The 16,159-nt window shown below is 46.2% G+C and overlaps 1 long non-coding RNA gene across 4 annotated transcripts in view; it reads right to left on the reverse strand.

Moving 5' to 3' along the window:
- The window catches only part of LOC143856470 (uncharacterized), a 55,038-nt gene extending 42,211 nt beyond the window's left edge, over positions 1-12,827 (reverse strand). The window contains exons 1-4 of one of the 4 annotated variants that reach the window (XR_013238214.1): positions 12,628-12,827; positions 6,221-6,298; positions 5,494-5,703; positions 5,349-5,406 (exon numbers count right to left, since the gene is read on the reverse strand). This is a non-coding gene — a long non-coding RNA (uncharacterized LOC143856470). The other 3 variants (XR_013238216.1, XR_013238215.1, XR_013238213.1) reach the window with 3 other exon arrangements.
- Positions 12,828-16,159: the final 3,332 nt, after the last annotated feature.

The following is a 16,159-nucleotide window of genomic DNA, read 5'->3' on the forward strand; positions in this document are numbered from 1 at the left end:
CAACGTGCAGGATCCAAGGGGTCTCGCTGTTCTGTTCCGAGGAGTCCTGCATCCCGTCGTCGCAAACCGTGTGTGCAGTGGGGCCCCCGCCGCTCCCCATTGTTGCTGGTTCTTCGGCCGGGGCCGTGAATTCCACTATAAAGTCAGCGAGGGCTTGAGATTTGACAGCCGGCCTTGGGCGGACTTGCATGTCGAACTCGCCCAGCTCGACGGCCCAACTTACCATCCTACCCGAGGTCTCTGGTTTTTGGAGAATCTTCCTGAGGGGCTGGTCGGTTAGCAGGACTATGGGGTGGGCCTGGAAGTAGGGGAGGAGCTTTCGAGCGGCACTGACGATTGCGAGGGCGAATTTCTCTATGTTCGAATATCGGATTTCTGCACCGTGGAGAGTCTTGCTCACGTAGTACACATGGTGTTCCTTTTTGTCGCTTTGTTTGGCCAACACCGCGCTTACTGCCGTGGGGCTGACGGCCAGATATAAAAATAGCTCTTCCCCCGGCTCGGGTTTGGCGAGTACGGGCGGTGTCTGGAGGTATTGCTTCAGAGAATCGAAGGCCTCTTGGCAGGCCGGGGTCCATTCGAATTCCCGTATGTTTTTTAATTGTTTGAAGAAGGGTTGGCACTTCTCTGCTGATTTGGGCATGAATCGGCCGAGGGCCATGATCCGTCCTGCGAGCCTCTGTACTTCTACTGCTGTCGTCGGGGGTTCCATGTCTAGGATGGCCTGGATTTTTTCTGGGTTGGCCTCGATCCCTCTTTGGCTGACCATGAACCCCAAGAACTTTCCGGAAGTTACCCCAAAGGCGCATTTCGCGGGGTTCAGCTTCATTCGGGCTCGTCGTAAGGTGTCGAAAGTTTCCTGAAGGTCGGAGATGTGTCTGGCGGCTTCCAGGCTTTTTACCAGCATATCGTCGACATACACCTCTACGTTCCTTCCAATTTGCGTTTGGAATAGCTTATTCACGAGCCGCTGGTAGGTGGCGCCTGCGTTTTTTAACCCGAAGGGAATGACAGTGTAGCAGTAGACGCCCTGATCGGTGATAAACGCTGTTTTCGGGATGTCTGGCTCGTGCATTTTGATCTGATTGTAGCCTGAGAACGCGTCTAAGAAGGTGAGAAGTTCGTGTCCGGAGGTGGCGTCGATGAGTTGGTCAATGCGCGGGAGGGGATAGGGGTCTTTTGGGCAGGCCCGGTTGAGGTCGGTGAAGTCTATGCAGGCCTGCCATCCTCCGCTAGCTTTCTTGACCATCACGACGTTTGACAGCCACTCGGGATACCGGATTTCCCTGACGAATCCGGCTTGTAGCAGTTTTTCCACTTCGGCCTTTATGTGAGTTTGGCGCTCTACTGCGAAGTTCCTCTTTTTCTGCCGGACGGGTTTAAGGGCGGGTTTCACATTCAACTTGTGGACGGCCATTTCCTTGGGTATCCCGGGCATGTCCTTGGCGGACCATGCGAACATGTCTTTGTTTATTCTGAGGAAGTTGATCATCTGGTCTCACAGGGGGCCTGTTAACATGGAACTTATCCGGACTTGTCTCTCCGGCTGATCTTGGGTCAGGGGGATGGAGTCTAGCTCCTCGGCGGGTTCTCCTCTGATTGCGCGAGCCTGCTGCCGAGGGTCTTCACTGCCGATTGTGAAGTTTTCGGCTGGGGCATTGGTTCCTTTCAGGCTTGCCGCGTAGCACTGGCGTGCTATCATTTGCTGTCCCCTGACCTCTCCCACTCCGTCCGGAGTGGGGAATTTCATCTTGAGATGGGGGGTGGAGACTACGGCTCCCAAGTCTCTGAGAGCAGGGCGCCCAATGATGGCGTTGTAGGTGAACGGTATGTCTACGACCAGGAAGGTGGTCAGGATGGTTTTCTGCAAGGGGTACGCTCCGAAAGTCACGGGCAAGTCGATCTTGCCGTCTACCTGTACGGATGCCCCGGAGAAACCGTAGATGAAGTATTCCGCGGGTCCCAGCCTTTCCCTGCTCAGCTTCATTTCTTCGAAAGTTTCGAGGTGTAGCACATTGACGGAGCTTCCTGTGTCCACCAAGATTTTTCCTATATCGAAGTTGGCGACGACTACCCTGATGACCAGTGCATCGTCATGCGGGACTTGCAGCCCGTCGAGATCTTTGTTGGAAAAAGTGATGATCTGGTTTTCATGGGGTGGATTTGTTCGGGCCTTCTTGGAAGGTATATCCACGGAGAATACCCGTTCCGCGTATGCCCGCCGACCGGCTGTTGTCGGTCCTCCCGCCGCGGGCCCGCCTGCGATGATATTGATTTTTCCTATGATGGTAGGCGGTTGCTCGCGAGCCTGTGGCTGTTCGGGGGGCTCGCCTTTTCGGGGGCGCTAGTGGCGGCTCGTGTCATGTCTGCTGCGGGATCGGCGTCGGCTTCGTGAGTGATGCCTACCGGGGGATCGGTGTCGGCTTGTGGACCGGCGGCGGTTTGGTGATCGATGCCAACCTCTGGGTTCGTCGAGCGGGCGCTGGGCCTCGCATGGGCTTTTGTCAGGACTCTTGAGGTATTGGTTTAGGTGTCCTTCCTCGGCCAGCCTTTCCAGCTGGAGGCGGAGGTGGAAGCAGTGGTCAGTTTCGTGGCCGTGGTCCCCGTGGAATTCGCAGAATTTCCTGGCGGACCTCTTCTTTGGATCTGTGGCCATTTTCTTGGGGGGGGTCAGGAGACCCTGATCCCTAATAGCTGATAGAACGTGGGAGAGGGGGAGCTTTAGTGGGGCGGTTCCCAGCCTTTCGAAGACGGGGATGGGGTTGTGGCCCGTCTGTCTTTCATCGGTTCGTGGCCTTATGGCCCTTCGGCCGTCGTTTTTTCTCTCGTCGGGGCCGGGCCGATTCTGTTCTCGAGCGCAGGCTTCTTCTGCTCGGACGAACTTATCAGCCTTTGATTCAAGCTCCTGTAGGTCCCGCGGGGGCTTCAGGGTGAGGTGCAGCTTAAGATTCGGATCGGTGGTGGCATGCTTTAGTGTGGCGACCGCTATCTGGACGTCCATGTTGGAGAGTTGGGCCAATTCGGCGTTGAACTTCAACATGAAGTCTCTTAGGGTCTCGTTTCTGCCTTGGCGGAGGGCTAGGAGGGCGTCCGCAGGATCATGGCGGAGGCGGTTGTTGGCGAACCTTGTGCTGAACTTTCGCCCGAATTCGTGGAAGGATGCGATGGAGTCGGGCTCCAATCTCATGTACCAGTCGTTGGCGGTTTTTCTTAGTAGAGATGCAAAGGCTCTGCACATGAATCCATCCGACGCGCCTCGAAGCGTCATTACTCTCTTGAAAGTCTGGAGAAACTCGAGGGGGTCCGTGCTCCCGTCGTATAGATTGAAGCGGGAGAGGTCTATGCCTGCTTCTGCGGGGGTCTTTAAGACCTTTGAGGTGAACGGGGATGCCGTTTCCCTTTCCCACTCATCGAGGATGCCGTGGGCGTAGGGTTTTTTCATTTCTAGTTTTACCTCTCGGATTTGCCTTTGCAGGTCCGCTATTGGATCCAAGCTGGGCGGTTGCGCCGAGGTTGCAACTTCTTCTGCCCGAGCCAAGGGCGGTTCCCGGAGACGGCTATCTTGGACAGGGGGGGGCGGCTGTTAGTAACATGTCCCCTGCTGCCTCGCTGATGTCCCCCGGCTGCGTGAGGCAAGGGGCTATTTGTTGATGGGGACGGCGTTCTGCGAGTCGGTGCTCGCTTTCGCCGGGGATGTCGTTCCCCTGATTGTTCCTCGTTGCCTTCGTCGTAGGCTTCTGTCCGGTCCTGTGTCGTCCCGGGTTTTTTCGAAGCCGGGAGAGGCAAACGCTGGAGTAGTTCGTTGCGAAGTTCGTTGAACATCTCCATGGTGGGGACCATCTGCGGCGTGCTAGAGGAGGGTCGGGGTTGGTCCGAAGGCGGTGAGTTTCGCTCTTGGGAGCTTGAGGAGCTGGCTTGTGCGCGCTGGGCCTGACTCCTGGTTATTACCCCTGTTTCTGGCTGTTGGGTGTGGTTTCTCATCGCCATAAGGCGTTCAGTTACTCGACGAGTCCCACGGATGGCGCCAATATGATGGCGTCAGGATCCGGGTCTGTGATCGCGCGGTCGGTAGAGGGCCTCCGCGGGGTCTGCAATCACAAACAAAAGGGGGTCAGGGGGTCCGGGGTGGGTCCCGGACGACCACTTCTCCTTCGACCAGTCAATATAAAGAACAGCTAGAAAGGGAGGGGGTTTTGACCAGGGTTACCAGGGCCGGTGCGCGGGGACATTTCTGGGTGCATAAATGAGTGAGTCGGAGGGGACTAGCAGGGAGGGCAGGATGGGATTCCTGGCCTCCTCTGTTGTTGCCTCGCCTCCTTTTCCGGTGTTGCGGGGTGGAGGATGGGTGAATTCCCTGCTTTTCGGGGTCAAAAGAAAAAAAGGTCCTCCCTTCTTCCTTTCCCTCCCCTTTTAAAGGGAGGTGTGCGGCCCTTTTCATCATTATGGAGGGAAAAACTTCATTTGCAGGATTGGGCCGTCCCTCTGCCTCGTCGGCGCGCGTGGCTTTGGCGGCCATTTCCTTCCCTAATTTGTGATGATGAGGCCTGGGTGGTGAGAAGAACTTCTTTTGCAGGATTGGGCCGTCCCTCTGCCTCGCCGGCGCGCGTGGCTTTGGCGGCCATTTCCTTCCCTAATTTGTGATGATGAGGCCTGGGTGGTGAGAGGGCGACATGTGTCATGAATGTGTGGTCTTTGCCGTTTTCCAACACCCTTCTTCATGATGGTTGGGCTCTGCTCGTGCATGGATGACACGTGGCGATATTTGGGAGCGTAGCCGTATTTGTGCCCCATCAATAAGCAAAAAGGTAACTTATAGGTAGAATAAATCAGAAGCAAACGAATCATCGGTGTTAGTGGAGATTACATAATTTTGCGAGATTTGGGGGGAGGGAAAAATAAACGAATCGCCCATATTAGTGAGTGAGGCATGTTCGTTTGGAAAGATTACTCATTAAAAGTTTAGGAAATAAAGAGGGAAGGAATTAATTGAAAATAAATGGCCCCATTAGAAAGATTATGCCGTTTGGGAGGTTTAGGCAATAAAGAGGGGAGGAATTAATTAGGTTTAGGAAATAAAGAGGGAATGAATTAATTGGAAAGATTATGCCAAGGTTTATGGAAGACAAAGGTCTTTTGCCATTAGATATGCTTTAAGACTGTTTAAAAAAAAAGATGCATTCTTAAAAAACCATGCACTGGATGAGTGTAAAATGATAGGCCTCACCTCACCGAAGCATGTGTGGTAAAATGATGGGCCCCAATCATGCAATACATGAGGTATAAAAATTATTCAGAATAGGAAAAATTCCCAAAAAAAAAAAATTTGGAAAAATTGAGGGCATCATTACCTGTTGATATTTGACAAAGCAACAACCCTTGGGACCGTGAGTTATGTGATCTTTCTGACTATAGTCAAAATAATTCATAAAAAACATGGTTCAGCAGTCAATTCATTTTGAGTTTGAAAGCAACAAATAGAATTGTTAACATCACCTGCTTGTTTGCCAATATCAACAGCGGGGCTACTTGTTAATTTCCAAGCCGATTTAAGTTGTTGTGATTAGTAAATTCAAGTCTGCAGCCCAAATTCAAAACATCAAATAAAATATTTTCAATGGTTTGTGACAATAGGCAACAGAGCAATCACTCGACACCCAGATCTGTCAAGAGCAAAAACCATGAGTCCTGAAATAGCACTGTCTCCTTCAACAAAAAAAAGACTTGGTCAGAATTAATATAACCTTACTAGAAGGCACCCTTAAATGTATATAATAAGGCACCAACTCTCCTTTCCTTTACATTTGCAGTTGATCGCTTGGCAGCAAGGAAAAGGCTTGCTATTCCAACATCAAATGACAATTGCAAACAACCCAAAGGCATCAAATATTCACCACAAAATGCAATAAGATGCAAGCCCATGTACAGTATAATATATCACTGAATCATCAAAATCAAAGGTAAGAAAGAACTCTAGAGATCTACAATTACCAAGACTCAATTCACCGAAAAAAAAACCCATTTGCCGGGTCCGGTTTTAGATGATTCAGAGATGATCGACAGAGAGTGTCATATGGCGTTCCCAAAAATCTCGATGCATGGGCAAAATGGGTAACAAATTTTCACTTGGCTCAAAAGTCGATGCTATCCCAATAAACCCGATCGATATCCTTATTATTTATGGATGTCTTTGAAGATATACCAGAAGGCTTTAAAGATATACCAGAAGGTTCCCTAGATCGAGCAACGCCTCCCATACAATCCAGATACCCATTGTTGTATGAAGAATTGTCGAGAACTCCTGAAAATGAAGTAAAAGAAATCCATAAGATGATCATCAAAATATCTGGAGAAAAATCACCACGATGACTGCTCCAAAAAAAGTAAAAAAAAAAAAAAACAAATTGAGGAGAGAGGGAGAGCATACCAAGAATGAACTAAAATCTTCCCTGACCGCCGTAAAACTTCCGTGAAAAGGGAGTATGGGAGATCGAGGTTGAGGGACTGAGAGAAGGATGGAGAGATTGAGACGGATACCAAGACCGTGAGAGCAAAAAATATTAGTGAGATAGACGTTTATTTCGAGTGGAATAATTGCTGATTTTAAGGGATTTAGGGTCGTTGGAATTGAAAGGGTTACATACACACATCTCCATACTATTTTTTAGGGGTTGCTTTCCAAAAATGAATCGCCCATGTTAGTGAGATAGATGTTTATTTCGAGTGGAATAATTGCTGATTTTAAGGGATTTATGGTCGTTGGAATTGGAAGGATTACATAGACACACCTTTATTTTTGATAGCCACATGCTAAAATAAACAGCGTTATCATTATCAAATGTGAAAATAAAGTATAAAATGGTAGACAAGTGTGGACCCCGATCCCGAGGAAGGTGGCGTGGACACGAGATCCACATCGATCCTCTGAGATCTCCACACGTGAAGGAAAGCTCTACCAAGGAACTCTTGAAAGAGTGCCTCTCACAGCATGAGTGACGATGTATGTGAGATACCTCTTGATTCGGGGACGAGCCCGGAACCAAGACGTACCTAAAATAACTCAGAGTCGCCATCCAAGGAAGTAGGCCCTGGATCCCATACTATACTCTGTCACAACGGATAACCAGAGAGATAAAAGTCTGTGCCTGATGACGAATGGGGAAGGTGTTAAGCGCCCCAATTCGCCCGAGTGTAAACACCTGGTCTCTTATGCCATTTATTTATTAACTTTGAAGAATTTTGGGCGAAAATCATGTGAAATGGGAACGGATATCCCCGAGAAAATATCTACCTAAACATGCATGACTCGGGGATGAAAATAATACGTACACACAAAAGATAAGTGAAAAAGTGTCACCTAAACATAGCTAGGTTATGAGTGTCATACCTAATTGGTGTCTAAGTTCTGATGGACAAACACATGCATGCCACAGCTAAATGTATAAGGTCTGTACATGAAAGTAAGAAAACACAACAAAACACACAACACAACTCGACTCCACACACGACTCGACACGACAAACCCTAGACTCTAATGTGATACTTGACTCGGACCAGGATGGCCATCCCGGATGCTCTACGTATCCCGGCCTCGGGAAGAATCAGAGTCAACGTAGTTCGGTGGCCTATTCTAAGCTATGATGCCTAAATGTGCCTAGACCACACTAGACTCGACACGACACGACACGACTCATGTTTAAGTTGTTTAAGTAGTTTAGACACACCTATATGGTCCTAAACTAATGCAAGCCAACCTAGTTTAATGCAGGTGGGCCCTACATCCTATGTGTACTAGGCTGTATGTCCTAAGAAAAATAATGGGCTAACTAAATGCATTCAAATCTAGCCATCAGCTCGACTAAGTGTCTAACCAACCACGACTCGAGGCCTCCTAACTCTAGGGACACTCACACGAAACACGCAAAGCATCAGCATAACCAGGACAGACTCCTAACTCTAAGACACCCCAAACATCTAGGACAGACTCCTAACTCTAAGGGAAGATCTTTTCGAAAACCGGTGTAAAAGATTTGTCTGAAGAATTTTTATATTTTTGAATGATTTGAACATGTTTATTTTGAAAGGTTTGACTGGACCTGAGATAAGAATCCCAAGCTGCCTATGTACCTCGTGGAAGAGGATCAAGCCAACGTCGTGGAAGAGTATCAAGCCAACGTAGTTCGGAAACAGATTCTCCTAACTACACTCCTAATGACTCATGACTTTTTAGATGTTTTAGTACATTTTTTTATTTCTTTTGTTTTTGAATTTTCATGTTTTCAAGTGTTTTTGTTGTTTTGAAATGTTTCAAGTGTTTTTGTTATTTTAAAATATTTTCAATGAATTTTTAAAGTGTCTTCACCCTTTTAGCCAAAGGGAACCCATATGTCTGCACCCCGTGATCCACAACATGGAAGAGTGTCAGTGCTAAGGGTTGAATCCCTATAGCTAAAAAGGGAACTCCTATCTAATGACAGACTCACAAAAGGAATGGACAGACTCACAAAAGGAATGGATAGACTCCTAAACATCTATAAGGACAGGACAGACTCAGAAAATTTGCAAAGGTTGGACATAATCCTATACTTTGCAAGGGTTGGACAGAATCCCATGACTTGTGAAAGGTTGGACAGAATCCTAGCTCCCTATGATGGTAAGACTGACTCCTGAAAGACCTACTCCTATGCTAAAAACTGACTCTCTAGCTAAGGACTGACTCATTTACTAAAGGACTGACTCCTAAACTGGTGACTCTAAGAGGAGTGCTAATGAGACAAAGCATGTCTCCTAAAATAAGAGGAGATAAAGGGATGTTTGTGAGACTGGACAAGTCTCCTAAAAGAGAGGACAACTATTACCAATGAGACAAAGCATATCTCTTATAGGAAAAATAACTAAATCTAATGAGACACTGAATGTCTCCTATGGAGGGCTCCAAGTATCCTTATCATTGCCCTTTGCAATGATAAAATAGGGGTTATGCAACTAAAAGACTAAGTTAGTCTTCTAACTTGAAGGGGTGCTCTAATGATGGGACTAATCAAGTACCTTATACATGACTTGCTAGTGAGACCATGCATGTCTCCTAAAAGGGAATAACTTTTCTACTGAGACATAGCTTGTCTCCTAAAAGGGTGGGCTCTAGATGACTCTTTCATTGCCCTTGCAATGAATAAAAGAACTAATGTACAAGGTTGCATGATTTTAAAAGACTGGGCAAGTCTTATGAATATAGAGGGGAGTGCTACTTAGTCATTGAGTATTTTTAAAAGATTTGGATCAGACTTCATTACAGTCCAAGGGTTTCTAGCCCTAACACCATCCACTTATAGCTACTAAAATGATATCCTCTTGCTGGTCTCAAAATATCCCACAGAATTTGATGGTCTGCCCATGAACATTACAATGTTTCAATACCAGTATTAACTCATCTCATCTTTTCCATTTAGGTATTCAAGATGAGTCTATATACTTTCCTGCATATCATAGTATCTATTCTTTATGGGTCCGTTCACTTGTTTTCTCGGGAAAGGAAAGGAAAAGAAAGGAAAGGAATCTGACGTGGCAAAAAGGAAAGGAAAGGAAAAGAAATTGTGCTGGAAAAGGAATCCTGCGGCTGTTCACTTGCGCATGAAAACATGAGAAATCCATAGAAAATGTTTCTTGCGCAGGTTTACAGCACAAATAAAAGAGGCATATAAATGTACACCTAGATTGGCAAAATCTCCATATAAATCCCAGGAAATAAATCCCAGAACATAGATCCATGAATATTGCTTATAAAAAAAATAAACTAGATCTCAAACCCTAATGTAAGAAAAAAAAACTAAAAAAAATGCAACATCAGTAGCAGATTCGATAGACCTAGCTTGGCTAAATCTCCATACAAATCTCAGAAAATAAATCTCAGAACATAGATCCATGAATGTTATTTATAAAAATAAAATAAAACTAGATCTCAAACCCTATTGTAAGAAAAAAAAACTACAAAAAACCCAACAAAGTGACCTAAAATCCAAATATCAGTAGCAGAAGAGAGCTAAAACCCAAATATCAGCAGCATATTCTTTACTATTTTGCAAATAGCAGAATGGGAGATAAAATGGAGATAAAAAACAGAGCCATAAAAATCTGACCTAGAAGATCTAAGATTATTTCTCGGAAACCCATTTCTGAAACCCATATCTCAAACCATTTCTGCAAACCCATTTCTCAAACCCTTTTCTGCAAACCCATTTCCAAAGATGGAGACCCATTTCCAAAGATGGAGACCCATTTCTTAAACCCCATTAGAAGATGGAGTGACTAGAAACCCAAAAATCAGAAGATGGAGACCCATTTCCGAAACCCCATGTTGTAGAAAACAAACAAAAAATGATGAAAAACCAACATCCAGAGAGAGAGAGAGAGAGAGAGAGAGAGAGAGAGAGAGAGGTACCTCGCTTGGCGTAGTGTCGCCAGAGGAGTATTCTCGCCGGAGAAGACAAATTATTGGCGGAGAAGATGAAGATCCAGGCAGTGAGAGGCTAGGGTTTTGTCCTTGCGTGGGTGAAGAAAAAAAGAAGCCCGACTTTTTTTCCCGTCCCGAGAGAAAAGAAACGAAATCTCACCTATTCCGTAGGAAATGAAATCCCTCGTTTGCGAGAAAGTATGACTTTCCACGTCATTTTTTTAATTTCCACGTTTGATATTTTGGATTTCAAGTGAAACCAAGCGAACATCGCAAAATTGCTTTCTCGGGAAAAAAAACAGCATTTTCCTTTATTTTCACGCGCCGAGAAAGCGAGTGAACACAGCCTATAAGAGTGTAGGGGAACCAAGTCTGATACTCCTTTGCCTTGATAAAAATATTAGCACCAAAATAACCTTATTATTATGTATTGCAAACCAAATTTTTGGTGATTATCACAGTACACTAGTATCAACACTAATGTATCAAATTGTTTATACTACCACTCTGTTTTATCATTTACCCTAAACCTTATCCTATTCACATCCTCCCAACACTTCTTAAAATCACTTTAATTTTTCAAACTACGAGCATCTAACTAAAAAAAAAATAAGAATAACTATTTGACCCAACAATACTGATGCACCTATCTATTTACTTTCACTAACTAATATCACAAATAGAAGGCTGTCTAAAAAAAATAATCAAATGCCATATAAAATAAATCAGCTAAATTATAATCCTTGAATCACTTTAGCTCATTCTGTCTTTTGCAATCACTCAAATTTTGAATAATTTATGACTTAACTACTAGGCATATACTCTAGAGAAGAACAATCACTAACCAAAAGAATAACTCCAACCTGAATTCAACTTTGGAATTAAACAAATGAATGGCATCCAAACAAGGTATATGAATCTGATACTCATAATTACAGGAGGTACATTACATCTCAAACCAACAGGAACTAAATTTAACTGTGATGAGTGGAACTAAGCTTGGGTATCTTATATTGCCAACAGCTAGGAGCAAAACTAGACTTGTGAAACCCGTAGTGTTGACTGTGAAGAAGAGAAGAAAAAAATGACTTTAAGCAACTTGTCTCAGTGGAAACGACATCAGCATGACCATATGCATAGGTACATCTTGCTTTTTAATGCTACATGAATTTGGTCAGCTTACAGGGCAAGCATGAGATTTGGATAAAAGAAGGGCTTTACCTGACATCTTAAAATCGTAAAATTAACACCCTAAATAAAGCCACACAATAAGCAACATTATGGATTGATTCTTCACATCTCAATAACAATGCTCACACCAACCTCGAGGCCACAGTTATGCTAGCTTTCAATCCTCACAAGGAATAAAATAGCTTAAAAAAATGACTCCATAAAATTTAATACAAATAAGAAATAACACTTAGGTATTTCCCTTTTATCAACATTATAATTTGCCTCAACCAATATAATTCTTAAATGACTCCTAAAAGCAATTATCTGTGAAATATGTTTTTATAGATTGAGAAAACACGAATGATATAAGAGAAAGTGTTTTGCTATACACAAATTAATATTAATTAAGCTTTATCTATATCCTACTAGACTCCCAAGAATCTTAACAGGTATCTCTTAAACAAGCCTGAATGAACTCCAAAAGGTATAAGGTCCTATGAAGGCGACAACAATTTCGTGTAACTAATCTCATAGTACTATGTACACTGTTCCATTAAGAAAAGCACAAATACCAATTGCTACAGTATACATATCTTTCAATCATGAAGAATTCCATGCTCCATTGGCAGATTCTACTCCTGTATCTAAACCGCATGCATGTATCCCAAGGTCTTGAAAACAAATTTCTAAAAAAAAAAGAGGATACACTATAAACCATTGGAATTGAATGAATATTGAATCCAACAGGTACAAATCATAACACAAGACATTCCATCACAGGTGCATGATAATCTTTTAGTCTCAAGGAACTAAAGGAATTTTTCAAATTGAATACACAATATAGAGCATATCATCACAAACAAATGATAGTCTTATAATCACAAAGAATCAATCAGATTTTTCAATCTAAATGCACGACATAAATAATTTTATTCACTACAAATAATGCAAAGAATTACCTGAGTTCTAATCACGAGGAGTTGACAAATTTCAGAAAATAGACGTACCTGTGAGCCTACTGATCTTACTTTCACCTCTTCAATGATCAGATCAGAGAGACAGTACAAGAAATTAGTCTGATTTTAGTGTAAATTGCTGGATCCGATAATCCTCGAAGGATGAAACATGAATATCTCTTCTTCCTCTCTTGATTCATCTTAGCTCCCTCTATTTCCCTACTTCTTGAACTCAAATTTCTCGATCACTTCCTGATGGGGTGTGAAAACACCAGCCTCTTACAGGCTGCCACCTGTCCCAGAGTAGGTGAGGTCCAGCCTCTCACAGGCTGCCACCTGTCCCAGAGTAGGTGAGATCCAGCCTCTCACAGGCTGCCACCTGTCCCAGAGTAGGTGAGATCCAGCCTCTCACAGGCTGCCACCTGTCCCAGAGTAGGTGAGATCCAGCCTCTCACGGGCTGCCACCTGTCCCAGAGTAGGTGAGATCCAGCCTCTCACAGACCACCACCTGTCCTGGACACCTGTCCAGGACACCTCAACAGATCTTCCCTATAAATAGGGGACTAAAGCTCAGACTAATGGGTAATGCTAAAAACCCTCTTCTCCCTAAAAACTCTGACATTTCCCTTCACTCTTGCTCATACTGACTTGAGTGTCGAAGGACCTGTCCGGAGTAAAATCCGGTCTGGTCTTCTGACCTCGTTTGCCTTGTGCAGGACTAAGCACTCACCACAGGACTCATACTCAACCTCCCTCGTCACTCGCTCTCAGTTCTTACGCCACTGCTGTACCTGTTACCGATTTTAGGTCTAACAGATTGGCGCCATCCGTGGGACCAAGAACTAAAAGCTGTTCTTACATATCTCACTTACAAAAATGGCAAGGCGCAAGAGTGCGCGGTTAGCTTCTGCGCAGAACGACCAAGCCGCGCTACCTCGCAGGACCCGGAGCGGTCGAATCGCCTCGATGGTAGTGGCAGCATCTGCCGACCAAAGCCTTTCTCGCTCGGAGCATCACAATCCCGTGCCCACCTCGGAGCAAGTCCAAGCCCTCTTCCAGCAGATGACGGCCCTTGTTGGTCAGTACCAACAACTACTTCAAGCACCCCCTCCACCTCCTCCAGAGGCCCCGCGATCTGCCCAAGGAGTCCACAGGGGAGAGTCATCACGTCATGGGGAGGGCAGAACTCATCACTCCGCTAGACAAGTTTATCGCCCCATAGTGAGGCACGCCCAGACAGAACCTCATCACCGCGAAAGATCGCGGTCTCGCTCCACGCAGAGGCGCCGGCCTCACGAAGATCGTTTGCCACCGGCAAAATCTCGGCCTCGTCGTAGGAGTCCGGAAAGTCAGTCCGGTTCTGCGGCAAGCCCATTTGTGGGAAGAATCAGGTCCCCAGACCGCAGAACGGATCCGCTGCTACAGAGAATGGAGGAGATGAACCACCGAATAGAGGAATTGGCGAAGGATCAGAGCCGGCCCGCCTCCAGAGCGTTCTCAAGCAGAACGCCGTTCACTAGTGATGTCCTGAGTGCTCCAGCACCCAGAGGATTTAAAATGCCTGCCGTCCCTCAGTACGACGGCACTACCGATCCCGTGGATCATTTGGAGACATTTAGAACAATGATGCTCCTCCACGGCGCCTCCGACGGCTTCATCTGCAGAGCCTTCCCAACGACGCTCACTGGCGCGGCAAGAGACTGGTACTCCAGAATCAAACCAAACTCCATCAACAATTTCGATGATTTTGGAGAGGATCTGGTCCGCCATTTCATGAGTAGCCGTAGGCCGAAGAAAACGACTGCATCCCTGATGGTCTTGCGACAGGATGATAATGAACCCCTGAAGGTGTTCGTCCGCCGCTTCAACAGGGAGGCACTACAGGTGCCCAATTTAGATCCCTCAGCGGCTATGAACGCACTCCTCACCGGTGCAAGATCTGATGATTTTCGTCGAGCGGTGGCTCGGCAAAATCCGCACTCACTGGCGGATCTCATGGCCGGGGCAGAAGAGTACATAACAGTGGAAGAAACACTGGCAGCTCTTAATTCAAACCGGAGGATAACCTCTGAAGAGAAGAACCTGCCTAAACAGCGTAGGGAGGATAAACCTCCCAGGAAAGAGAAGTCTCCACCCCCTCAGAGAAGAGAAGAGAACTTCACACCTCTCAATACCTCTAGAAAGCACATACTGGCGGCGATCAGTGAAGAGGAGTTTGTGAAGTGGCCGCCTAGAATGATCTCCAAGGGAAACAGAAGAGATCCTTCAAAGTACTGTCGGTTTCACAAGGACCACGGCCATGACACAGAGGATTGCTGGCAGCTCAAGGGAGAAATTGAGCAGCTGATCAGCCGGGGTTATTTGAAAAAATACATCCAGAATGACGGCCGCACCCAAGAGCGCAAAGGAAAGAGTCCCCAGGGCCGTAGCCCTCGAAGATCACAGCAGCCCCCTCCTCAGGATAAGACTTCTCAGGTCACCGACGCGCAGCCTGAGGCACCCCGATCTCAACCAAGGGGGGTTATCAATACAATCATGGGCGGACCAGCCGCTGGGGGCACCTCCTCTGCTGCTCGAAAAGCATATGCACGGCAAGTTAACGCCGTTCACACAACCAGCAAAAAGTCAAGAACGGAGAATGAGATCTCCTTCTCGGACGCAGATCTGGACAGCCTTATTTTGCCCCACGACGATGCATTGGTGTTAACCATGCTCGTTGCTAACTGGGAGGTAAAGAAAATTCTTGTGGACAACGGGAGCTCAGCGGATATTCTATACTACCATGCCTTCGAGAAAATGATGATAGGCGACGACCGTCTAAGGCCGGCGAACTCAGATTTGTTCGGCTTCTCCGGAGAGGTCGTAAAAGTGGTAGGACAGATCGAGCTCCCTGTTCTTGTCGGAGATTCACCATGTCAAGCGTTCGCCATGGTTAACTTCCTGGTAGTGAAGGCCACCTCGGTCTATAATGCTATCTTGGGACGGCCTGGCCAGAATCTGATCCGAGCAGTCGCCTCAGCCTACCACCAAAAAATGAAATTCATAACCCCTAATGGCGTGGGGGAAGTTCGCGGAGATCAGCCTCAATCAAGGGAGTGCTATGCAATGGCACTGAAAGGAAAAAACGCAGTGGAATCACTGCCAATCGAACTGCTTGATGTAAGGGACGAACTCAGGGGTACTCAACCCGCTGAGGACCTACTCTCCATCCCACTGTGCCCGGAGGACGGTGAGAAAGTTGCTCTGATCGGTTCCTCCCTTAGTAGTAGCATTCAACATCAACTCACTGAGTTTCTCCAGGGCAATGCAGATGTCTTTGCATGGGTTCCTGCCGATATGCCCGGCATCGATCCAGAGATCAGCACTCATAGGCTTGGTGTCGATCCAACCTGCAGACCGGTGAAGCAGAAAAGGAGACACTTTGCTTTTGAAAGGCGACAGGCAATAAAAGAAGAAGTGGAGAGGCTTCTGAAGGCTGACTTCATTCGTGAGATTCGATATCCGGACTGGCTAGCAAACGTAGTCCTAGTCAAGAAGACTAATGGAAAGTGGAGAACTTGCGTCGACTTTACTGATCTGAATA

Source organism: Tasmannia lanceolata, unplaced genomic scaffold (assembly GCF_043159265.1).
Source record: "Tasmannia lanceolata isolate RefF3 unplaced genomic scaffold, GAP_Taslan_0.1 ptg000023l, whole genome shotgun sequence".
Taxonomy (NCBI): Eukaryota; Viridiplantae; Streptophyta; class Magnoliopsida; order Canellales; family Winteraceae; genus Tasmannia; species Tasmannia lanceolata.